General features: G+C 45.1%; 1 protein-coding gene across 1 annotated transcript in view; it reads right to left on the minus strand.

The window, feature by feature from the left end:
• DDX6 (DEAD-box helicase 6) overlaps nucleotides 1-21,388 on the minus strand; it is a 141,914-nt gene extending 120,526 nt beyond the window's left edge. Inside the window, exon 1 of the mRNA XM_082273177.1 lies at nucleotides 21,186-21,388. The gene's annotated coding sequence lies outside the window, so the exon portion shown is untranslated. The remainder of the gene's footprint in view (nucleotides 1-21,185) is intronic.
• Nucleotides 21,389-27,711: the final 6,323 nt, after the last annotated feature.

The following is a 27,711-nucleotide window of genomic DNA, read 5'->3' on the forward strand; positions in this document are numbered from 1 at the left end:
CTTCTTCAGGGGAATAAGAGTATATCAACGTACAGTGCCTGTATGATACAGTGAGAACAAACAATTATTGTTAGTTCAAATGCATATATCTAACAACAAGAGCAGAAAGTGCATGCTAATATGGAACATCAAGGGAACACTCAGGGCCATCACCATAGAGAGATCCACCACCAAACCAATTGGATAGAAAGCTCCCCAGAATAGACGTCTCACCCGCGGATGTGGAGGGACATAGGGGGTGGGATAGAAATGTAGGTGTGGTAAACTAAAGAGGCTTTCACCGCTCAGTGAGTAAAAGGGAAAAAACCTATTATTAGGTCTAACATATATACCTCATTCAGTGTCTAAAATGGACACGTTTGTATAGTCAGAAGTAAAAAAAGGTTAAGGGCAGGAGGTGTCAAGCATGGCGGCCAAGTTGGAAGGATACCCAGCGGGGTAATGATCTGTAGAGATGGAAATCAAAACAAGTACTGCATCTGTGATCAAAATGCTGTATATTATCTCTCTGTTGAATAGTTAAAAATAAATAAATAAGCAAAAGGGGGGGCTATACCTGCAACGATGGAGGAAAAGTCCCTCTTGGTAAAGATAGGTAGCTAGGGATATAGATAAAGCCCAAGTGTGAGCTGTTACATTTATATTGCTTGATCAGAGGGGTGAGGCCAACCATCCCAGACATCTAAATAGCATATGAAAAAATCAATCTATTATAAAGTGAAAGGAGAACCCGTCTATTATCAGACAACAGGTACGCTAATATGATCCTGGGTATCTTACCCGCGTGGGACCGCCATGTCCGCATACACCGGTTCCTGCATGACTGAATGAGACGCTTGTTCCCCCTATTATGGCCCTCAACCCGACGCCACGCCGCGCATGACGTCATGCGTAGCGTGGGCGGGTCAGGTCCTCAACTGCGTGCGCATCCAAAGAGGCGCATGCGCAGTGTCGCTCCAATCAGGCCGCCGAGGGCAGCCCAGAAAGCGGCCACAACACCGCCGGAAGGATATAGAACACCCGACCAACGGTGTGTGAGAGGACCACACATCCGCTGAGACGTCTGGAGAACACGCCACCCAGTGGCAGGAGGAAAGACCACACACATGGATAGTGCCCAGAATGTACCTTGATCGCCAAAAGAATCATAGCATGCATATAAACAAATATGACAATGGACAATATGGATAAAATGATAACAAACACACCTATTAATTTTTATGTAAGATATAAAGTAATAGTCCTAACATTAAGTAGTTATTATAGAAGAAACTTATAGGAAACAATAGGTTCCCCATAGTTTCTATATAAGGATACCATGTTTTGGAGAACTAAAATCCTCCAGCACACGGAAAATTTGACATCATAGAAAATAAAGCATATCATAATGTTAAGTATTGACTACTACAGCGATTGGAGATATAGAATCCCAGAGAGACATCAACTCGAAAAAAGAGTGTATAAAGTTTTCAATAATGAAAGTAATTAGCAAACTCACCATTCTCCAGAGTCACATCTGCGGTGCCACAGGGGGCGAATGGTCCAGAGATAAATCGTGGGCAGGTAAAGGGCATAGATGTTCAGCAACTGGCATCGACCGGGTTCAAGAGCAATCAAAAAATTATATATAATTATATTATATATATAATATAATATAAAATTATATATAATTTTTTGATTGCTCTTGAACCCGGTCGATGCCAGTTGCTGAACATCTATGCCCTTTACCTGCCCACGATTTATCTCTGGACCATTCGCCCCCTGTGGCACCGCAGATGTGACTCTGGAGAATGGTGAGTTTGCTAATTACTTTCATTATTGAAAACTTTATACACTCTTTTTTCGAGTTGATGTCTCTCTGGGATTCTATATCTCCAATCGCTGTAGTAGTCAATACTTAACATTATGATATGCTTTATTTTCTATGATGTCAAATTTTCCGTGTGCTGGAGGATTTTAGTTCTCCAAAACATGGTATCCTTATATAGAAACTATGGGGAACCTATTGTTTCCTATAAGTTTCTTCTATAATAACTACTTAATGTTAGGACTATTACTTTATATCTTACATAAAAATTAATAGGTGTGTTTGTTATCATTTTATCCGTATTGTCCATTGTCATATTTGTTTATATGCATGCTATGATTCTTTTGGCGATCAAGGTACATTCTGGGCACTATCCATGTGTGTGGTCTTTCCTCCTGCCACTGGGTGGCGTGTTCTCCAGACGTCTCAGCGGATGTGTGGTCCTCTCACACACCGTTGGTCGGGTGTTCTATATCCTTCCGGCGGTGTTGTGGCCGCTTTCTGGGCTGCCCTCGGCGGCCTGATTGGAGCGACACTGCGCATGCGCCTCTTTGGATGCGCGCGCAGTTGAGGACCTGACCCGCCCACGCTACGCATGACGTCATGCGCGGCGTGGCGTCGGGTTGAGGGCCATAATAGGGGGAACAAGCGTCTCATTCAGTCATGCAGGAACCGGTGTATGCGGACATGGCGGTCCCACGCGGGTAAGATACCCAGGATCATATTAGCGTACCTGTTGTCTGATAATAGACGGGTTCTCCTTTCACTTTATAATAGATTGATTTTTTCATATGCTATTTAGATGTCTGGGATGGTTGGCCTCACCCCTCTGATCAAGCAATATAAATGTAACAGCTCACACTTGGGCTTTATCTATATCCCTAGCTACCTATCTTTACCAAGAGGGACTTTTCCTCCATCGTTGCAGGTATAGCCCCCCCTTTTGCTTATTTATTTATTTTTAACTATTCAACAGAGAGATAATATACAGCATTTTGATCACAGATGCAGTACTTGTTTTGATTTCCATCTCTACAGATCATTACCCCGCTGGGTATCCTTCCAACTTGGCCGCCATGCTTGACACCTCCTGCCCTTAACCTTTTTTTACTTCTGACTATACAAACGTGTCCATTTTAGACACTGAATGAGGTATATATGTTAGACCTAATAATAGGTTTTTTCCCTTTTACTCACTGAGCGGTGAAAGCCTCTTTAGTTTACCACACCTACATTTCTATCCCACCCCCTATGTCCCTCCACATCCGCGGGTGAGACGTCTATTCTGGGGAGCTTTCTATCCAATTGGTTTGGTGGTGGATCTCTCTATGGTGATGGCCCTGAGTGTTCCCTTGATGTTCCATATTAGCATGCACTTTCTGCTCTTGTTGTTAGATATATGCATTTGAACTAACAATAATTGTTTGTTCTCACTGTATCATACAGGCACTGTACGTTGATATACTCTTATTCCCCTGAAGAAGCGGTGCAGCATTGCCCGCGAAACATGTCGGGATTGGTTTAATGCTCATCATTGGACCTAGTTATTTACACCATCATTACTGCCTTATGTTCAGTACATTTGCTCTTCTTGTATATGTCAAATTATTTGTATTCATGTTGTATTTTTTGTTTTGTATTTTAAAGATGCTATGTTAATAAATATTTCCAGTTTTTAAATCATGTGTTTATCATTCTGAACTACCTGGTACCTTTAAAGTCCCACCAGCCCTCCCCTCCTCTTCGCATCTTTATTTTCTTTTTCTTTTCCCGTTCCTTCTCCATCTTCTTTCTTCATCTCCCCTTTTCCTTCTTCAAACCCCCCCCCCCCTTGTCCCTCTCTTGCTTTCTTACCCCAGCACCTACCTGTACACCTCAGGTTCTAGCTGTGGGTTTCCCCTTTTGGGATACCTTTCCCAGCACAGATTCTATACAGATTAGGGATGTGGTACCCTTTATTTACAACCTTATAAAACAAACACACTTTTTCAATACAACAGCCTTGGAGGACCCTGTACAGAGAATGAGAGCTTGCAACCATGAGGGGGGCATCAGTAAACTTACTCAAAACCCAAGACTAGCAGTCAAGAGGCAGCAGTGCTATACAGATATTACACAGGTACACAGCTATGCTCACCAGTGCACTGATGTTTTTAAAGAGCAATTTAAGACAAACAAAATTATAGGGGTACACTTTGCAAACCATACACTGAGCGAATATCTTTCCTGCAACCATGATTTCCCCATCAACACAGATTGTTCACAGGGGAATCCCTCTCCCTCTGGGCCATTGTATTCTCAGTAGGGGGAGCAGTCGGTGCAAGTAGTCCAAATATTTCTGGCGGCTTTAGCAGCCACTAGCAATATTTTTATGTTAAATCTGGTAGGCTGCTTGTACCCAAGTTTAACGATCAACTTGGGGACATTCAGCCTGCTCATGCATGGTTCGAATCTGACTGTTCCTGCTGAACCAGCCGAGATTCGAACAGTCTATGGCCAGCCTAAGGCACAAGTAATGTTTGACATTACCTTTAACACAGCAAATCTTCAACTTGTGAGTTCAGGTCCACCAAGTAAAATTTCCCTCTAGCTTCCTTTTGTTAACCACACCATTAAAAAAGGAGCGTTATCGGTTTTGATTCACACAAAAAATACCCACTGATCCAGCCAGAAAACGTCAGCGCTTTGGGACATCCCAAAACAGTGTAAAATGAGGGGTGGGAACAGCGAAAAAAAAAAATTCCAAGGCTAACTATAGTCAACCAGGTAAACTGGAGCTAAAAACTAGAGCTCATCTGAAACCCCCCCCCTTAAAGAGGACGAGGTCTTCTAAACAGAAGCAAGCAAAACCTTGCAGCCAAAGGAAGCATCCGTAGATGCCAACACATTTATAACACTTTGTGAAAGTGTGCACCGACGACCAGGTGGCAGCCTTGCAAACCTGTGTCACTGACACCTGATGACGGAAGGTCAAGGAGGCACTGAGTGCCTGAGTAGAATGCGCTTTGACAGGGAAAAGGAGGAACCTGACCCTTGATGGAATAGGCCTGAATCACCATCTGATCAATCTGGAAATAGTCAGAGGAAGCGGACAACCCTTTTCAGGGCTAATTTCGTAAGCACAAAGATAGTGAGTGATTTCCTAAAAGACTCCGTAGCTGCCAGGTACACCCCAATCACTCAGGCCACAAGCAAGGCATGCAAAAGCAATTTCCTTTGGATGTTTAGGCCTGGGACACAGGAAAGGCAACACAATTTCTTCATTCAAATGAAAAACAACCTTAGGAAGGAACGACAGGCAAGGGCGAAGAACCACCTCATCACCGAACCACCAAAGTGAATGACAGGGTAACTCCAGCAATTCAATCACCCTGCAAGCAGAGGTGAAAGCCCCCAAAAAGGCCACCTTCTGGGACAGCATAAGCAGGGAAATCTACCGAAGATTCTCAAAAGGAGGCTTCTGGAGGACAGAGCACCAACTTGAGGTCCCAAGGCAGCAACAGAGACCGCACTGGAGCGGACAAGTGCCTAACTCCCTGAAGAAAAATATGCACCAAGAGTATGTGGCCAAGAGCGGCTGAAAGACTGCTAACGCAGACACCTGAACCTTGATCGTACTGAAGGCCAGTTTCTCCTCAACCACCCGTTAAGGTAGGTCCAGATCTGAGCCACCGAAAAAAAGAGCGAGGATTAACCCCAAGAGACTCACATCACACAATGTATGTCTTCACCTACGATGGTAGATCTTCATAGAAGTAGATTTCCTAGCTTTTAACAGCATTGGAATTACCGACTCAGACAAACCTCTACCCATCAGCACCTGACCTTTCAACAGCCAAGCTGTCAAAGCCAGCAACTAAAGCAGGATGGAAGATTGGCCCTTAGGACAGCAGATCCTCCCTGAGAGGAAGCTTCCAAGGAACGTTGGCGACGAGCCACAGCAGATCCGCGTACCAAGCCTGCCGAGGCCAGTCCAGGGGCCTCTAAGGTGACCAGTATCCCTTCTGCCTCAATCCTGCGTGGCAGTCTTGGCAGAAGCTTGAGGGAAAAGCATAAATCAGACAATACTGACCCCCACAGGGCCACCAGCGCATCTGTGGCGTCCGCCAGAGGATTCTGACCGAGGCACAAGCCTCTGCATCTTTGTTGAGCCGGGACACCAAAAGATGCACCTCGGATGCCCCACCGGAGACAACTGATGAAACAACTGAAGGGACCACTCCCTTTGGTCCAACGCCTGCCGACTGAGGTAACCCACCTGCCAGTTTTCCACCCGGGAATGTGTACGGGGGAGAAGGCTGGAACGAACCATTCTGCCCACCTTAGAATGCCAGCTACCTCTCCAGAGCTGTCAGGACACTTCTTGTGCCCACCTAGTGATTGACATAAGCCACGGCCGTGGCACTGCCCCATTGAATGGGAACTGGACATCCCTGACGACAATCTGTCCAATGTTCCAGGCACAGTGATTGCTCGGAGTACCAAGATATTGATCGGTAGTCTGGACTCTTCTGGTGTCCAGACCCCCTGAGCAGAAATTTTGCAGCCACTTATTGTGCCGCCTCCCCAGCCAGACAGGCTGGCATCCGTGGTGACCACTGCCCAATACAAGGGGAGGAAGGAATAGCCCAGCCGAAGCACGAAGCCATTATATCAGGGACTCATTCATTCCCCAGCTCAGCCGGATCAGATTGTCCAGCGATTACGGAGTCCTGCCCCATTTGGCCAGAATCACTTGCAGGGACCTCGTATGGAACTGTGCAAACGGAATCGCCTCAAAAAAGACCCCATCAGGCCCAGCACCTGCATGCAAGTCCAGAGGGATTACTATCTGCTGACAGCAGGAGAAAAAAAAACAGCCTGCAGTTTCTGGAGTTTGTCCGGAAGGAAGGAGCACTCTGGCTAAGGCCGAGTCCAGAGTCAGACCCTGATAGTCCAGCTTTTTGGACAGAACCAGAGGAGACTTCTGAAAATTTAGAATCCAGCCAAACACCCTCAAGCTCGTATTGCGATTTCCAGGTTTTCCACCAGAGCAGTGGTAGACTTCGCTCGCAGAAGGAGGTCGTCCAAGTAGCCCAGTACCGCGATTCTTCATTAACATAATGCTAGCACCATGGCCAACTCTTCCGCTAAGACCGAAGAAGCGAGACCAAAGGGTAACGCAACAAACTGATAATGCTCCTCTCCCACAGCAAAGGAAGCATTTGAGACCGACAATGGAATGTGAAGGTACGCGTTCTTGATGTCGATGGAGACAAGAAAAATCCCTGATGCAGGGAAGCCACCACCAAACAGGTTATTCTGAACTTCTGCACCCGCACAAAGCTGCTTAGCGCCTTAATGTCCAGAATTGAATGCACCTTGCCTTTATTCCTAGGGACTGTAAACAGGTTTGTATAAAAAAGCCCCCGAAAACGTTCCGAAGTCGGAACTGGGACTATCACCCTTTAATGTAAAAGGTCTTGCACTGCCCCAAAAAGCCTGTGAGCAGACCAGGGACAGTCTCAGTTGGAAGGAAGAACCTTAATGGAGGATAAGAACAAAACAGTTTTTAAACCAGAGCGAATTACCTAATGGACCCACTTGTGCCAGGGGAGTCCATGGGTCCGGGAACCAACGAAGACGCGCCCCCCCCAACGATACAGGTGAGGGCACACCTTCATGCTGAAGGGGCCTTGTCCATGGGTCTGGAGAAGCCTGCTCTTGACTTGCCAGACCAAGTTTGCTTGGATCCTCCAGAGGAGGCCTCCAAAGGGCTACGATCCCTTGTCAGTTGACCCCAGACAAAAAAAAAAAAAAAAAAAAACAACAACTTTTTTTGTGGAAGTAGGTACTCTTCCCCCCCCCCCCCCACCCCCGTGAGACCTTTAATGACATCATCTAGGGTAGCACCAAACAGGCAATCTCCTTGAAAGGGAAGATCAGTCAAGGCCTTTTTAGAAGTCTGGTCCACAGACTAGCCTTTGAGCCAAAAGACACGCCGAAGGACCACTGCCTAAACAGGGGAGCCGCATCCAAAGAGACATCACAGATAAAATGCAGCCCCTGGACCAGCTGGTCCACCAGTTCAGTAAAGGCAGGGGAGAGCTTTCTCCCCCTCCAGGTCACAGCGCAAAAGCATAGCCCATTTCGGTCAGAGTCTGCGACACCAGGGCAATGGTGAATATCGGCCTCAGTGCCGAATCAGCCAGGGTGTACATATTGTGGGCCACAGCCTATGCCTTCCTGTCAGCCGGGTCCTTAAAGGCTAGGGACTATTCAACCGGAATCATGGTTGCCTTGTTTAATCTGGAAACTGGAGGGTCCACCACCGGTGGAACAGTGCACTTCTTAAGGAGGAATCCACCTCACTATCTGATTCAGGTGCGTGGTCACTGACCCAGCAGGGTGACCCACGTCTGCAGCGGCCGAACCAGCCCCCCACAGCTCCAGCGTTAGTGGAGGGGAGGAGAGATGCCCCACAGGGATCACCAGACCGATGGGGGGGGGTGCCTAACGGGACCCAGGGGTTTGACCGGCCCACGTCCACCCAAAAAGCCTCCAGGGAGAGAGGGGGGGACAGTTCCTTACCATACTAGGTGGGCACCACTCCAGACAAAATTAAATGGGGGGCTGGTGGCCAAGAGGAACTTTGCTACTCAGGCCCAGACCCGTTGTATGCGACCTTGCGAGATGTTTAACTTGCAGGCTAGCCCCCATCCAGTGGGGCTAGGTCGCAGCCGACCTAGCGAAGAGCTGAGGTCTGCGCGTGCTCGCTGGCCAGACTGGGATGATCACTGAATCTAGATTATCTAGCCCATCGCCCAGTTTGGCAGTTTATTGTAGCTCTCAGGAAAAAAGCTAGAAGAAAAAATTGCTAGGACCAGAGATCCCAACAAGGAACTAGGTCCTGACTAGACAGAAAAAAACCAGTAGCATAGAGGGAGTATAGAGCAGTGCCCTAGCACCCTCCTTTCAGTTAGCTCAATAATGCAATCAGGCTGTTTAAGATAGAACTTATCTGCTATTAAGATAAAAAAAACTGATAGTCTTGTCCATATGGTAATATACATGACCTCTTCAAAAACTTACTAAAATAAAGCTGACCAAAAAGCTGTACAGTCTAGCCATTTAAAGTCAGTATAGATGAACCCAATGTTAGTGACCTTACCTAGTCAAATTTGTGCACAGCATACAAGACATGTCAAAATTTATATAATAGAATGCTTATTTCTAATTATAAGACTTGCTTAAAGCGGTAGTATACTCTGCTTAACTTTTAACTACAGGTAAGGCTATAAGGCTTACCTGTAAGTAAAATTAATATCTCCTAAACCTGCATGGTTTAGGAGATATTAACCATGCATGCAGCCGCTGAAACCAGCAACGCATGCGCTCTGAAGGTCCAGCGGACCTTCAGAGCTCCTTGCCGGCAAGTAAACTCTCGGCATGCGTGAGAGTGACGTCACCGTGGTTCCGGCCACTCACAGTGCCGGAGCCACCGAACCCGGAAGAGATGCCGAGGGAACATGACAACTCCCTTAGAGGTGTGCGGGCAACCATGTGGGGTCTTCGTTCCAAGGCAAGTATTTCATAATGTGTTCGTATGCGATGCATACTAGCACATTATGCCAGTGTCTTGCAGGGTTTTTGTACTCGGGAGAAAATACCGCTTTAAGATTATGCCAAATGATGTAGTACCCAAAAATGTAAATAAAATGACCAGAACCTTAACAGGAGTTGCCTACAACACAAAATGACATTGTTAGCCTAGCTGTTTTTCACTGAAGGTACCTTTGGAAAGAGGGCAGCAGACCATACAGAAAATATACCAACCTCCAGCACCTGTAAACCAGCAGAAACTCAAAAGTGCAACCAAGTGTGTTAGAGGGAAGGGAAGCAGGGAAAGGCTGAGTGGTGCAGACTATACTATTTAGTCAACATCCGTCAAGAGAAAATAGGACACGTTTTAAACATCCTCAAGTAAAAACTGAAGATCATACGGTCTTTGACCATTCTAGGTTTTCAGAAAAGTGTTACCCCTTAGTCTGATACTTGGGTGCTATTTAGGACAACCCTTTTACTGCCATGTTCATACAGTGTATGGACCTGACAGCTGGACCAAACAGACTTCAGTGGAAGTGATCCAGTGGCTGGGAAGCTACCCATTGGCTTTTTAAATTCGGCAAATAACAGCCACCCCCACCCCCCTTCCCACATGCCCTGGCATGCATTCCAAACTGTACCCACTGTGAACCTGGAATTGGCATGGCAGGTGCAACCAGGTAGAAAGAAGGGCACCGAGCAGACACGTCTGCTTTCTTCTTGATGACCCAGAAGCGGTATGTAAAACATCAATTCTGGGTCCGTATATCAGTTCCCAAAGCCTGTATTGCTGGTGAGAAATCGACCCAGAAGCGGTATGTAAAACATCAATTTTGGGTCCGTATATCAGTTCCCAAAGCCTGTATTGCTGGTGAAGAATCGAATGCAATGTAATCTACACAGCATTAGATTCACTGGACAATGGGAGAGACCAGGATCAGAACGTGTCAAAAAAAAAAAAAAAAAAAAATCATATAGGGGACTTTTTGTTCCCCACATATGAACATAATCATCAACTGCGAAACACGTTACTGACCTTTTCATAGGCGCACACAATTTTAAGGGTGGACATGTTAAACATTAATTTACTCGGCATAGCCTCTTTTTTTAGATTTTACCTAAAAAAAAAAAAAAATGAGGCATTGCATTTTGTGCACAAAAGTTAACTTTACAGAAATTTTGCGTTCAAGACCTTGGTGTCAATATTGTGTAACAAAATTGAATCTACCACTATTTAATTCACTAGGGTGTCTGCTTTCAGAAAACATGTTTCAAGGGCTTTATGAAATCTTCAGGATTATTCCTGAAAAATGTTTAATACAAAAATGGCTCTGGCAGCAAAGAGTTAAAGCTTAACTCGAAGTTTAATGTCCTTTTAAAGTTTATTATTGCAGTTTAATTATTCGATGTGGTGGCTGTTATCTTTAGGCTTTTTTTCCTGTTTTCACCTGGTGAAAAGTCAGGCCAGTCAGTCTGGAATTGTCAGTTTGGGGAGGGGTGTATTAGAATTACTAGCATATTTAGAAACACTAACAAATTAAAGCCAACTTCACCTCACTGCAGTTACAGCAAGTGTTTTTTGCTTTTGGGGAAAAAGGTTGTACATGAATAAAAATGATCATTGTAAGCAACCATCAGTGGTAAATGGTTTGTCTGAACACTAAATGGCATCATTTGGCTGCAGAGATTAGCAGCACTGAGATGCAAAGAATGAACACCTGAAAAGTAGAATAAAAGGCAATACTTTGGCTAAGCTAAGGGTTCATAGACATGCAAAGAAATGTGAGTGTGTATTAATTAATGTACCTAATGCGTTTATGATGCCTTAATGGCAAGCGTTTGGTGAGTTTGGATCGCGTTAATGCTTACCAGACAACCCACCTTAGTTTTTTTCTATAGATTGTATTATCTTGGCTAAAATTGTTTCAAACACATCTCAAACGCACTGTAAATGCCACAGGGGTTTTTGTGACCTCTTTACATTGATGGAAGTTTCAGAAATAGCAAAGCCTGGCAAATGACACAATGGGTTAATTTTGATGCAATGCTAACGTAACCATATGAACGCTGGGTACTACACCTAACAAAAATTAGGCCTTTGTGGAGCTTTAAAAATGCTTGTGAAATGCCAGCTATTAACCGGTTGCTGACTGCTCACAGTATATTTACTGCGGCAGTCAGCCCCAGCCAGGCAAAGTGACGTAGATCTACGTTGCTCGTCTGTCACTCCTTTTAGAGCCAATAGCGGGCGAGCGCGCGCTCGCTGAGGCGCGCGCCCACCTCGGCTCGTTCACAGAGGAGTGCGGGCGTGTGACCGGCGGACCCGATGTCCGCCGGTCACACTACGATCGCCGGTAGAGCGGGAGAAAGACAGAGCGGCTGATGTAAACAAGCTGCCTGTCATTCTCCCCTGTGTAAAAATGAAGATCAGAAGGTTCTACTATGTAGAACCGTTGATGTTTGTTTTTACACTAGGAGACCTGTCCCACTACAGTAAGAATCACGCCCCTAGGACACACTTAACCCCTCCCTGTCCAATACAGTTAACCCCTTCCCTGCCAGTGTCATTTTTGCAGTAACAGTGCATATATATAGCACTGATTACTGCAGTAATGTCACTGGTACCCCCAAAAGTGTCAAAAATGTCAGTCAAGGATCCGATCTGTCCGCCGCAATACCACAAAAAAAACTGCAGATCGCCGCCATTACTCGTTAAAAAAAACCACCAAAAATGACAAAAAATTTTCCCTTTGTTAGTAAACGTGATAACTTTTGCGCAAACCAATCAAAATACGCTTTTTGCGATTTTTTTTACCAAACATATGTAGCGTAAAACAATTTGGCCGAAAATGTTAAAAAATTTTGATTTTTACATATTTTTGGGGGGGAATTTCATATAAAAAAAAAAGTGAAAAATAGTTATTTTTGCAAAAATTAAACTTTTTGTTTATAGCGCATGATCAAAAAATCACACAGGTGATCAAATACCACCAAAAGAAAGCCCTGTTTGTGGGAAAAAAAGGACGTGAAATTTGTTTAGGTACAGCGTCGCACGACTGCGCAATTGTCCGTTAAAAGTCACGCAGTAAAAAAAAAAAAACACAAAAAACCCCCTGGCCAGGAAGGGGGTAAAATCTTCCGGGGCTTAAGTGGTTAAAGCTAGTGTAAATTCAGCCTATCACATAGGAAGAGCTCATTCACACAAGCGTTACATTTTACAACAGCCTTAATGTGCATTATCGCATCTATAGCATTAATGAGCATTTTAGATGCATTGCACAAGCATGCAAATTCCCAGTGAGATTTTTTTTTCAAATTTGTACAGAACTAAAATGGGAAATAACTTTTGATGCTTTGCAAAAGCACTGTAAAGCCGTTTACAGTGCATTTACAGCATGCTTGTGGCGCGTTTTACTAAAGTGAATGGAGGCGGCTGAGAAGCATCAACACCTGCTGAGCTCTGCAGGCAATAATTTTGCCTCAATGCAACACGAGGCAATGCCAACACTGCAATGTCAACACCCTTTATCCACCCCCTATTTTAATGAGTGGGGGTTACAGACACTGAAAGTGGTAAAAGGCAACCAAACCACCCATTTTTAAAGACTGCGAAAGCCTTTAAGGGTTTGCATTGGTTACCCTTTTTTCTTTGCCCATGATAGGACACAGAAGGGTCCCTTAGCTTCCATGTATGTAAATGCATATACCTTCTTTTCTCCCAGCCTGCTCTGTTTGGCTGAACAGAGTTACAAAGGAGCAAAGTAAGTCTCTAAGCTCCAGGAAGGCAACACTGTATGGGCACAAAAAAAGCCAAATCCTTATACATGTAAAACTTGGAAGGCACATTAAATAAGATTTTAGTGGTCTGGCTTGGATCTAGCTAAATACTGCAACAAAAACTCAAACATGTGCCACGTTCAAATACAGCATTTCTTTTTTTCCCCAGGTTCACTTCAAAGCCAACAGCAGGATAATGATCCTGATTTTTAAAGGATCAGTTCTATCCAGTGGATTAAAATAAGTTTGAAAAGTTACAGGCACATGGCAAAGCCTAGAGAATTGAGGCCATTGTAACATGTCCAGCAACAGATCACTGAGGAATAACTGGTAGATTAGGTTTTCTTTGCAGATTACCCCTTTCCTGACATGAAGCTGAGCTGTCTGACAAGTGCATAGAGCCAAGACATATGCTGATAGCCAACTTCATACTGTCTGAGTTCATGCTTCGCTACAAGCACAGGAGGCTTCGATTCATACTGGGAGATTTCAGCAGCTGTTAAGCAGTTTTACACCCAACAGGCCATGGCTTACCATGTACAGCACCAAGGCCTGGCAGAAACAGACCTTTTTCATCTTCCCATGTGAATACTTGAAGAGCATCACATTCAGCTTTACACATAAAATTATCGTGAAGCACAGCAGAAATGCTTTAGAAAGCCTGCCTAATTTATTAAAACTATAGCCAGTACAATCAAAATCTTCCTGAGCCAAGTTCCCACTAATTTGTATGTGAATTGCACAGGAACCGCACTGCAATCCTGCACCATTTACATGACATTCAGTGTGGTGCAATTTGAGCCCATTCATTTTAAATAGGCTCAAATTACACCAAAAAAGCAGACGTGTTATGGAGTCGCACTGCAACGACATTGGTCACTTTGTACCATGCGAACCAATGCGGGCAAACCTCACTGTTTGCGGTGTTAACTCTGTATTGACACCCACAGCAGATCGCAAACACGAGGTGAGGGAAATGAGAAGGGATTGCTGCGTTTTCTGCATTACATACACATGTGAGCACCTGCAGCGGTAACAGCCTGCCATTATGGGGCTCAGTTTTAAAGATAATTGTCATATTAACCACTTGCCGACTGCTCACAGTATATTTACTGCTGCAGTCAGCCCCTCACAGGCAGAGCGACATAGTACTAGGGAGCAAGCGAGCGTGCGCTCCCGCGCGGTCACGGACCCCCCCCCCCCCCCCCCCGTGCATGTGACCCGATGTCCACCAGTCACTCGGCGATTGTCGGGGAGAGGGAGAAAGGCAGGCGGCTGATGTAAACAAGCCGCCTGTCATTCTCCCGTGTAGGAATGGTGATCATACAGTTCTACTATGTAGGACCGTTGATCACTGTTCCTACACCTCAAGCCACAGCCAATCACGCCCCTAGTGACACAACCCCTCCCTCAAAAAGTTAACCCCTTCACTACCAGTGTAATTTTACAGTAACAGTGCATATGTATAGCACTGATTACTGCAGTAATGTGACTGGTCCCCCCAAAAGTGTCAAAAATGTCAGTCAAGGGTCCGATCTGTCCGCCGCAATGTCGCAGTACCGCAAAAAAAAAAAAAAAAAAAAAAAAAAAACAGATCGCTGCCATTACGCGTTAAAAAAAAAATGACAAAAATATTTCCCTTTGTTAGTAAACGCGATAACTTTTGCGCAAACCAATCAAACTATGCTTTTTGCAATTTTTTTTACCAAACATATGTATCATAAAACAAATTGGCCGAAAATCTTAAAAAGTTTGATTTTTACATTTTTTTTGGGGGAATTTCATATAAAAAGTGAAAAATATTGTTATTTTTGCAAAATTGTCGTTCTTTGTTTATAGCGCATGATCAAAAAAAAAAAAGATCGCACAGGTGATCAAATACCACCAAAAGAAAGCTGTTTGTGGGGAAAAAAAGGACGTCAAATTTGTTTAGGTACAGCGTCGCACGACTGCGCAATTGTCCGTTAAAGTCACGCAGTGCCGAATCGCAAAATAGGCCCTGGTCAGGAAGGGGGTAAAATCTTCCGGGGCTTAAGTGGTTAAGCCAGCATGTGCTGCATACTATCACATTATGGCATCTGCAGCTGTTTTTACTATGGAGTTTATGCCATATATGTGGGATCCCCCCCAGAACTTTGAAAAACTGCAGTAGACCCCCACTATTAGTGGCCTTTAGTATCTTTCACCTACAGCAATGAGCAGTTTTCCTGCTGAATTGTAAAAACAGGTTGGTTGCCAAACACAGGCATCATTTAGAGGTCATTTACTTTAGGAATGCAAAATGTTCTGATGGATAAGGTGAAGTAAAGTTATGACATCATACTCTCCCCATCAAATCAGAGAACGCTTTGCATTTGAGAAGATTCAAAGCATCTGAAAGGTGCCCATTGCAGAACAGCCCACTGCCTTTGCTCGCAATGCAGCAGGGCAACGTATAATAGAGGACCAAGAAGGATCATTGGACTAGTGGTGTCTACTAGAGCAGGGATTCCCAAACTACAGCCCTGCAGTTTAGGAACTACAATTCCCATCATGCCTAGCATGCGAATGACAGTTTTACAATGCCTCATGGGATGTGTAGTTCTGTAACAGCTGCAGGGCCGTAGTTTGGGAATCCCTGTATTAGAGATTTCAAGCATGATTGAGAACTTCTAACATAAATTACAATTGTATCTTATCGAACTAAACGCACTTTCCTGTGTGTAGCGCATCAATAGAAGGGGCTGTTGACTAAAGATCAATTATTCTTAATAGAAAAGAAACTGATAATTTAATGGCGGCGGTACGGCCACCACAAAGATAATTGTACGGTGACCCTTAAGCCTGGCAGAGTTTTTTGCTGCTGGTTTTGAACCGTACGATGTTTCCTGGACATTTGACCTGTGTGCATGCATGGGGCTCTAAACACTACAGAATCCCCTAGCGTACATTTGCGCTCTGGTTTGAAGCAGTTTACCGTGGCTATGGCTGCAGCTTTCAGCCAAAACTCCGGTATTCATTTTCAGCCGGAAATTCTCTTTACTAAAAGCCGATAAGCTGCTGGATCGCTTTTAGAAGCGGCAGGGAGGGGTCCTGCTCCTCACTCCTGCCAGTGTATCTCGGGCTTACTGTTCTCACAAGCCCAAAAAACATTCTGTCGGTTGGCACAGCTGGCAATAGAGGTGAGGAGAGACTAGATCTCTTCTCTATGATCTAGGAGGCCAGGAGAGGCGTTATGATGTCACTTCTAGTTTAGGGTGAATGTAAAGTTTTGAGGAAAGCATCGGACCAATGCGTTTTTTTAATCTGATGCTTTCAATGTTAAAGGACCTGGTAACCTGTAAAAAAATTTAACGCATCGCATATAGTGATATTTTAAGTACCATAGTCTCACCATTTCACAAGCATGTGCAATTTTACAGCATGACACATTAGGCATCTATTTACTCTGTAATGCCATCTCATATTTTTTACCAAAAATTGGGTTATAATTTTTTTTTTTTTTTATTAAAAATGTTTATTCTATACCCCCCTAAAAAAAAAAAAAAAGGCATTTGAAAAACCTCTGCGTGTTGCAAAATTGAAACGACCATTTTATTATCTAGGGTCTCATGCTAAAATATATATTGGGTGTTCCAAGTATTTTAAAGGGAAAATACTGATTTGAACTTGTAAAAAAGAAAGTGTCAGGAGGCCTGGTCTTCAAGTGGTTAAAACAGAATTACTCCATCTGAGCGCCACAAAAAAAATGCTGTTTTAATTCATTTTTAACCACTTGCCTACTGTGCACTTTCACTCCCTTCCTGCCCAAGCAAATTTTCAGCTTTCAGCGCTCACAATTTGAATGACAATTGCGCGGTCATGCCACACTGTACCCATATGAAATTTTTATCATTTTTTTCACACAAATAGAGCTTTCTTTGGGTAGTATTTAATCACCTCATGGTTTTTTATTTCTTACAAAAAGAAAAAAAGACAAAAAATTTGGGCACTGATGAGGCGGCACTTATGGGGAGGTACTAATATGCCACACTGATGAGCACTGATAGGTGGCACTGAGGCGGCACCATCAGTGCCTAGATGAGCAGGCACTGACTGGCAGCAACTAGGGGCACTGATGGCATTTTATTTCACTCTTGTGTAATCCGGGCACTGGTGATCAGTGCCCTGATTACATTTCTATGTGTCCCCTATGAGGAGGAACTGCTGATCGGCTCTCCTCGCCTCAGAGTGTGAGCCGAGGAGCACCGAACAACGGCACTTCCTCATTTACATGTAACCGGCTGTGATTGGACACAGCCGATCACATGGGTAAAGAGTCATGTCATTGTTGCTAGGACATGACGCGGTCACGATCGCCGCTCCGCGCGCCCCAGGGGCAAGCGAGAGGCTGTTCTGGTGCGCCGTCATATGACGGCGTCCCAGAATAATAATAGCTACACCGCTCCGCCGTCATTTGCGGCAGGTGGGTAGTGAGTGGTTAATATTCAAAAACAAACTCCCCCATCCATCCATGTCCCCATGCTTTATTTTTTGAGAAATCACTTTAAAAAAAAACACCCCTGGCATTTCTGGCTCTGGCCATTTTAAGGGCAGATCATGCAGCACTTACATTCTGGCATCCATCTGCCCTTAGCTCAGGTATGCAAGCAGGAGAGTGTGCTTAGCTGAGAAAACCCCACCGCTCCTACTGAAGATGTGATGTATGACATTTGCCTAGGCCTGAAAACCAGGAATTAACGAAAAAAAAGTGAAAATAAATTTTACATGTAAACTACTTACTGATGCTAGCAGCATGGGGGGATTAAAAATAATCAATGTTGATGGAGAGTGAAGTTCTAATTTAAAGTTTTCATATTCAGAGAAAAATGAAATGGTAAATACCGCACACCTTCCACTAACCCCGCTGTACTTACCTCTGGGGTGGCTGAGCTGTCTGTACCCCTGCAGATGGTGCAAGGAATTGGAATCACCCCCTTATCGCTGTGCAGCACTTCTGGACAGATCAGTGTGACGAGCGGCGCCAGTGCTGACCAATCATAATCCCTCTGATCTGTGCAGCACTTCCAGGTCAGATAAGTGTGACGCTCTGTGCTGACCAATCATAATCCCTCTGATCTGTGCAGCACTTCCAGGTCAGATAAGTGTGACGCTCTGTGCTGACCAATCATAATCCCTCTGATCTGTACAGCACTTCCAGGTCAGATAAGTGTGACGCTCTGTGCTGACCAATCAATCCCCCTGATCTGTACAGCACTTCCAGGAAAGGATCAGTGTGATCCTCTGTGTCTCCAACAGTCTGATATATCAATAAGTGAGGGAAAAAAAACAGGGGGGGGGAGCAGGATGAGTTCAACTGGGGTATCTGCACACTAACGGCTGCTGGTGGTGAAGAGAGAAGCGGCTCAGTCATCAAAACCAAGGGGAGAAAATGGCCCTTTTAGCTGAGGAAGCGCCTCCTCTCCTACTGAAGACTCCTGGAATGTATGACATTTGCCTAGGCCTAGAAACCAGAAGGTAACTGAAGAAATGTAAAAAGAAAAGTTTACCACAAGTACATTTTTTACTAATGCTAGCGGCATGGGGAGTAGAAATTGTCAACGCTGATTGAGAGAGAGAGAGAAAAGTCCTGCTTTAAAGTTCACATTTACAGAAAAAAAATAAAAATAAAACACTGCACACTAAATGCCGATTTCACACATACGGTCCGTTCAGTTACGTTAAAATGTATCCGTTTTTCATCCGATCCTTTTTTTTGACTAATAGAGCATTCATCCACTCCAAAAAACAGACATTGAGGGTCCATTCACACTAGCGCGACTTGGTCGCCTGACAAGTCGCGGTCGGTCGCCATTGATAGTACAGGACCCGTTCTAAAAGGAGAGACACAAGTCGCTCGGACTTAGAAAAAGGGTCCTGTACTACTTTGGGGCGACCTGGAGGCGACTTGCATTGACTTCAATTATATGAAGTCCCTGCAAGTCACGCCGAGGTCGCAGTGCACGCTGTGCACCGCAACTTCACAGGTCTCCCCAGCAAGTCGTGTCGCGCCAGTCTGAATGGGCGCTGATGGAAGCGGATGAAAATGGATGTTAATGGATGATCATCCGTTTTTACATAGAGATGCATTGACGTCCGTTTTACAGCTGTCAACGGATGGATGAAAAACGGACCGTATGTGTGAAAGGGGTCTTACACTAGCCCTGGTGTACTTACCTCTGGGGCGGCTGAGCTGTCTGTACCCCTGCAGATGGTGCAAGGAAATGGAACCCCCCCCCCCCCCCCTCTGTGCAGCACTTCCAGGACAGATCAGTGTGTAGGAATGCACCACTGAGGACCAATCACAAACCCCCTGATCTGTGCAGCACTTCCAGGATGGGTCAGTGTGAGGCACTGCACCAGTGCTGACCAATCACAATCCCCCTGATCTGTGCGGGTCTTCCAGGATGGGTCAGTGTGACGCACTGTGCCAACCAATCACAATCCCCCTGATCTGTGTGGCACTTCAAGGATGGGTCAGTGTGATGCACTGTGCCAACCAATCACAATCCCTGATCTGTGCGGCACTTCCAGGATGGGTCAGTGTGACGCACTGTGCCAACCAATCACAAACCCCCTGATCTGTGCAGCACTTCCAGGATGGGTCAGTGTGAGGCACTGCACCAGTGCTGACCAATCACAATCCCCCTGATCTGTGCGGGTCTTCCAGGATGGGTCAATGTGTAGGAATGCCCCAGTGCCAACCAATCACAAACCCCCTGATCTGTGCGGCACTAACAGGATGGGTCAGTGTGACACACTGTGCCAACCAATCACAAACCCCCTGATCTGTGCAGCACTAACAGGATGGGTCAGTGTGACACACTGTGCCAACCAATCACAAACCCCCTCATCTGTGCGGCACTTCCAGGATGGGTCAGTGTGACGCACTGTGCCAACCAATCACAATCCCCCTCATCTGTGCGGCACTTCCAGGATGGGTCAGTGTGACACACTGTGCCAACCAATCACAATCCCCCTGATCTGTGCAGCACTTCCAGGATGGGTCAGTGTGAGGCACTGCACCAGTGCTGACCAATCACAATCCCCCTGATCTGTGCGGGTCTTCCAGGATGGGTCAATGTGTAGGAATGCCCCAGTGCCAACCAATCACAAACCCCCTGATCTGTGCGGCACTAACAGGATGGGTCAGTGTGACACACTGTGCCAACCAATCACAAACCCCCTGATCTGTGCAGCACTAACAGGATGGGTCAGTGTGACACACTGTGCCAACCAATCACAATCCCCCTCATCTGTGCGGCACTTCCAGGATGGGTCAGTGTGACGCACTGTGCCAACCAATCACAATCCCCCTCATCTGTGCGGCACTTCCAGGATGGGTCAGTGTGACACACTGTGCCAACCAATCACAATCCCCCTGATCTGTGCAGCACTTCCAGGATGGGTCAGTGTGATGCACTGTGCCAAAAAAATTACTATCCCTCTGATTTGTCCCAGACGCTCTGCACAGAGAAGAGCGCAGATCTCTGGACTGCTGGACAAACTGAGGTGCTGTCTGACAGCTCCAGAGATGAGTACAGCCAATAAGGTGAGGCTGTACAATGTTAAATCAGAACACACATTACAATCTGATCGTACAATCTTCTTTGGATCTACCAACTATATAGTAGAAAAGCCTGTCTGATCACACAGCCTGGCTACCATATTACAGATCGGGCAGATCCAAAGCCAGTCGTCCGATCAGATAGTGGTGACCCTTACATGACAAGGGCCCTGTACGATATCCCCCTCAGAATACTATAGAGAAAGGTAGAGGCCCTCTTCGCTCCATGACGTAGTAGGCCTGACAACGGCAGCCGTGACCCTAGTACACGTCACCTAACAACCACAGCCAACCCCCACCCTAGAGGAATCCGGGGGACCCCCATAGAAGACATACTGCGTACCCCGCTAAGGCCTACCCGCCTCTCTCCTCCGCCGCTATGACCGGAGAGCTCCCTCCGCAGCGCTCCCCTCCCCCCATCACCACACGCACCCTAAAGGTTCGGACTTCAAATCGTCGACGCCGCCGTATTCTGCTCTTCTTCCGTGTAGTAATGCCGTGTTTCTCTCCGTATTCTCACTGTTCGGTCTATGTAATGTCTATTTTCAAGCCTCGCGTTTTCCTTAGTCGAAGGTCCAAAATGGCTTCCTTCCTCCTTTAAACCCTCCCCACGCCGCGCGTCTGAATCCCTCCGCCGGGGAATGGGGCGGAGTGTGTATGAGGGGGCGGATCACTCCGCGGACTATGTGCAGCCCATGACACTTCCGCTGTGCTGTGCAGGCCTGCGTGTTTGTTTACAACACGGGAGAGTCCCGGGGAGGGGGAGGGGAGGAGCGTGAGGTCATAGAGAGCATAGGAGCTCACATTTCTCATATGTGATAAAAAGAGAGTCATCCCAGTGTATGGAGACAGAGATCTATATGTGATAATGAGAGAGTCATCCCAGTGGATGGAGACAGAGATCTATATGTGATAATGAGAGAGTCATCCCAGTGGATGGAGACAGAGATCTATATGTGATAAGGAGAGAGACATCCCAGTGGATGGAGACAGAGATCTATATGTGATAATGAGAGTCATCCGAGTGGATGGAGACAGAGATCTATATGTGATAATGAGAGAGACATCCCAGTGGATGGAGACAGAGATCTATATGTGATAATGAGAGAAACATCCCAGTGGATGGAGGCAGAGATCTATATGTGATAATGAGAGAGTCATCCCAGTGGATGGAGGCAGAGATATATATGTGATAATGAGAGAGTCATCCCAGTGGATGGAGACAGAGATCTATATGACATGATGAGAGAGTCATCCCAGTGGATGGAGACAGAGATCTATATGTGATAATGAGAGAGTCATCCCAGTGTATGGAGACAGAGATCTATATGTGATAATGAGAGTCATCCCAGTGGATGGAGACAGAGATCTATATGTGATAATGAGAGTCATCCCAGTGGATGGAGACAGAGATCTATATGTGATAATGAGAGAGTCATCCCAGTGTATGGAGACAGAGATCTATATGTGATAATGAGAGTCATCCCAGTGGATGGAGACAGAGATCTATATGTGATAATGAGAGTCATCCCAGTGGATGGAGACAGAGATCTATATGTGATAATGAGAGAGACATCCCAGTGGATGGAGACAGAGATCTATATGTGATAATGAGAGAGACATCCCAGTGGATGGAGGCAGAGATATATATGTGATAATGAGAGTCATCCCAGTGGATGGAGACAGAGATCTATATGTGATAATGAGAGAGACATCCCAGTGGATGGAGACAGAGATCTATATGTGATAATGAGAGAGACATCCCAGTGGATGGAGGCAGAGATCTATATGTGATAATGAGAGAGTCATCCCAGTGTATGGAGACAGAGATCTATATGTGATAATGAGAGAGTCATCCCAGTGGACGGAGGCAGAGATATATATGTGATAATGAGAGAGTCATCCCAGTGGATGGAGGCAGAGATCTATATGTGATAATGAGAGAGTCATCCCAGTGGATGGAGACAGAGATCTATATGTGATAAGGAGAGAGTCATCCCAGTGGATGGAGACAGAGATCTATATGTGATAATGAGAGAGTCATCCCAGTGGATGGAGACAGAGATCTATATGTGATAAGGAGAGAGACATCCCAGTGGATGGAGACAGAGATCTATATGTGATAATGAGAGTCATCCGAGTGGATGGAGACAGAGATCTATATGTGATAATGAGAGAGTCATCCCAGTGGACGGAGGCAGAGATATATATGTGATAATGAGAGAGTCATCCCAGTGGATGGAGGCAGAGATCTATATGTGATAATGAGAGAGTCATCCCAGTGGATGGAGACAGAGATCTATATGTGATAAGGAGAGAGTCATCCCAGTGGATGGAGACAGAGATCTATATGTGATAAGGAGAGAGACATCCCAGTGGATGGAGACAGAGATCTATATGTGATAATGAGAGTCATCCCAGTGTATGGAGACAGAGATCTATATGTGATAATGAGAGAGACATCCCAGTGGATGGAGACAGAGATCTATATGTGATAATGAGAGAAACATCCCAGTGGATGGAGGCAGAGATCTATATGTGATAATGAGAGAGTCATCCCAGTGGACGGAGGCAGAGATATATATGTGATAATGAGAGAGTCATCCCAGTGGATGGAGGCAGAGATCTATATGTGATAATGAGAGAGTCATCCCAGTGGATGGAGACAGAGATCTATATGTGATAAGGAGAGAGTCATCCCAGTGGATGGAGACAGAGATCTATATGTGATAAGGAGAGAGACATCCCAGTGGATGGAGACAGAGATCTATATGTGATAATGAGAGTCATCCCAGTGGATCGAGGCAGAGATCTATATGTGATAATGAGAGTCATCCCAGTGGATGGAGACAGAGATCTATATGTGATAATGAGAGAGACATCCCAGTGGATGGAGACAGAGATCTATATGTGATAATGAGAGAGACATCCCAGTGGATGGAGACAGAGATCTATATGTGATAATGAGAGTCATCCCAGTGTATGGAGACAGAGATCTATATGTGATAATGAGAGAGACATCCCAGTGTATGGAGACAGAGATCTATATGTGATAATGAGAGAGACATCCCAGTGGATGGAGGCAGAGATCTATATGTGATAATGAGAGAGTCATCCCAGTGGATGGAGGCAGAGATCTATATGTGATAATGAGAGAGACATCCCAGTGGATGGAGACAGAGATCTATATGTGATAATGAGAGAGACATCCCAGTGGATGGAGGCAGAGATCTATATGTGATAATGAGAGAGTCATCCCAGTGGACGGAGGCAGAGATCTATATGTGATAAGGAGAGATACATCCCAGTGGATGGAGACAGAGATCTATATGTGATAATGAGAGACATCCCAGTGGATGGAGGCAGAGATCTATATGTGATAATGAGAATCATCCCAGTGGATGGAGACAGAGATCTATATGTGATAATGAGAGAGACATCCCAGTGGATGGAGACAGAGATCTATATGTGATAATGAGAGTCATCCCAGTGGATGGAGGCAGAGATCTATATGTGATAATGAGAGAGACATCCCAGTGGATGGAGACAGAGATCTATATGTGATAATGAGAGTCATCCCAGTGTATGGAGACAGAGATCTATATGTGATAATGAGAGAGACATCCCAGTGTATGGAGACAGAGATCTATATGTGATAATGAGAGAGACATCCCAGTGGATGGAGGCAGAGATCTATATGTGATAATGAGAGAGTCATCCCAGTGGACGGAGGCAGAGATATATATGTGATAATGAGAGAGTCATCCCAGTGGATGGAGGCAGAGATCTATATGTGATAATGAGAGAGTCATCCCAGTGGATGGAGGCAGAGATCTATATGTGATAATGAGAGAGACATCCCAGTGGATGGAGACAGAGATCTATATGTGATAATGAGAGAGACATCCCAGTGGATGGAGGCAGAGATCTATATGTGATAATGAGAGAGTCATCCCAGTGGACGGAGGCAGAGATATATATGTGATAATGAGAGAGTCATCCCAGTGGATGGAGGCAGAGATCTATATGTGATAATGAGAGAGTCATCCCAGTGGATGGAGACAGAGATCTATATGTGATAAGGAGAGAGTCATCCCAGTGGATGGAGACAGAGATCTATATGTGATAATGAGAGAGTCATCCCAGTGGATGGAGACAGAGATCTATATGTGATAAGGAGAGAGACATCCCAGTGGATGGAGACAGAGATCTATATGTGATAATGAGAGTCATCCCAGTGGATGGAGGCAGAGATCTATATGTGATAATGAGAGTCATCCCAGTGGATGGAGACAGAGATCTATATGTGATAATGAGAGAGACATCCCAGTGGATGGAGACAGAGATCTATATGTGATAAGGAGAGAGACATCCCAGTGGATGGAGACAGAGATCTATATGTGATAATGAGAGTCATCCCAGTGTATGGAGACAGAGATCTATATGTGATAATGAGAGAGTCATCCCAGTGGATGGAGGCAGAGATCTATATGTGATAATGAGAGAGTCATCCCAGTGGATGGAGACAGAGATCTATATGTGATAAGGAGAGAGTCATCCCAGTGGATGGAGACAGAGATCTATATGTGATAATGAGAGAGTCATCCCAGTGGATGGAGACAGAGATCTATATGTGATAAGGAGAGAGACATCCCAGTGGATGGAGACAGAGATCTATATGTGATAATGAGAGTCATCCCAGTGGATCGAGGCAGAGATCTATATGTGATAATGAGAGTCATCCCAGTGGATGGAGACAGAGATCTATATGTGATAATGAGAGAGACATCCCAGTGGATGGAGACAGAGATCTATATGTGATAATGAGAGAGACATCCCAGTGGATGGAGACAGAGATCTATATGTGATAATGAGAGTCATCCCAGTGTATGGAGACAGAGATCTATATGTGATAATGAGAGAGACATCCCAGTGTATGGAGACAGAGATCTATATGTGATAATGAGAGAGACATCCCAGTGGATGGAGGCAGAGATCTATATGTGATAATGAGAGAGTCATCCCAGTGGACGGAGGCAGAGATATATATGTGATAATGAGAGAGTCATCCCAGTGGATGGAGGCAGAGATCTATATGTGATAATGAGAGAGACATCCCAGTGGATGGAGACAGAGATCTATATGTGATAATGAGAGAGACATCCCAGTGGATGGAGGCAGAGATCTATATGTGATAATGAGAGAGTCATCCCAGTGGACGGAGGCAGAGATCTATATGTGATAAGGAGAGAGACATCCCAGTGGATGGAGACAGAGATCTATATGTGATAATGAGAGTCATCCCAGTGGATGGAGGCAGAGATCTATATGTGATAATGAGAATCATCCCAGTGGATGGAGACAGAGATCTATATGTGATAATGAGAGAGACATCCCAGTGGATGGAGACAGAGATCTATATGTGATAATGAGAGTCATCCCAGTGGATGGAGGCAGAGATCTATATGTGATAATGAGAGAGACATCCCAGTGGATGGAGACAGAGATCTATATGTGATAATGAGAGTCATCCCAGTGTATGGAGACAGAGATCTATATGTGATAATGAGAGAGACATCCCAGTGTATGGAGACAGAGATCTATATGTGATAATGAGAGAGACATCCCAGTGGATGGAGGCAGAGATCTATATGTGATAATGAGAGAGTCATCCCAGTGGACGGAGGCAGAGATATATATGTGATAATGAGAGAGTCATCCCAGTGGATGGAGGCAGAGATCTATATGTGATAATGAGAGAGTCATCCCAGTGGATGGAGGCAGAGATCTATATGTGATAATGAGAGAGACATCCCAGTGGATGGAGACAGAGATCTATATGTGATAATGAGAGAGACATCCCAGTGGATGGAGGCAGAGATCTATATGTGATAATGAGAGAGTCATCCCAGTGGACGGAGGCAGAGATATATATGTGATAATGAGAGAGTCATCCCAGTGGATGGAGGCAGAGATCTATATGTGATAATGAGAGAGTCATCCCAGTGGATGGAGACAGAGATCTATATGTGATAAGGAGAGAGTCATCCCAGTGGATGGAGACAGAGATCTATATGTGATAATGAGAGAGTCATCCCAGTGGATGGAGACAGAGATCTATATGTGATAAGGAGAGAGACATCCCAGTGGATGGAGACAGAGATCTATATGTGATAATGAGAGTCATCCCAGTGGATGGAGGCAGAGATCTATATGTGATAATGAGAGTCATCCCAGTGGATGGAGACAGAGATCTATATGTGATAATGAGAGAGACATCCCAGTGTATGGAGACAGAGATCTATATGTGATAATGAGAGAGACATCCCAGTGGATGGAGACAGAGATCTATATGTGATAATGAGAGTCATCCCAGTGTATGGAGACAGAGATCTATATGTGATAATGAGAGAGACATCCCAGTGTATGGAGACAGAGATCTATATGTGATAATGAGAGAGACATCCCAGTGGATGGAGGCAGAGATCTATATGTGATAATGAGAGAGTCATCCCAGTGGACGGAGGCAGAGATATATATGTGATAATGAGAGAGTCATCCCAGTGGATGGAGGCAGAGATCTATATGTGATAATGAGAGAGTCATCCCAGTGGATGGAGGCAGAGATCTATATGTGATAATGAGAGAGACATCCCAGTGGATGGAGGCAGAGATCTATATGTGATAATGAGAGAGTCATCCCAGTGGACGGAGGCAGAGATATATATGTGATAATGAGAGAGTCATCCCAGTGGATGGAGGCAGAGATCTATATGTGATAATGAGAGAGACATCCCAGTGGATGGAGACAGAGATCTATATGTGATAATGAGAGAGACATCCCAGTGGATGGAGGCAGAGATCTATATGTGATAATGAGAGAGTCATCCCAGTGGACGGAGGCAGAGATATATATGTGATAATGAGAGAGTCATCCCAGTGGATGGAGGCAGAGATC

This window comes from Pelophylax lessonae, assembly GCF_965119305.1.
Source record: "Pelophylax lessonae genome assembly, chromosome: 12".
Classification (NCBI taxonomy): Eukaryota; Metazoa; Chordata; class Amphibia; order Anura; family Ranidae; genus Pelophylax; species Pelophylax lessonae.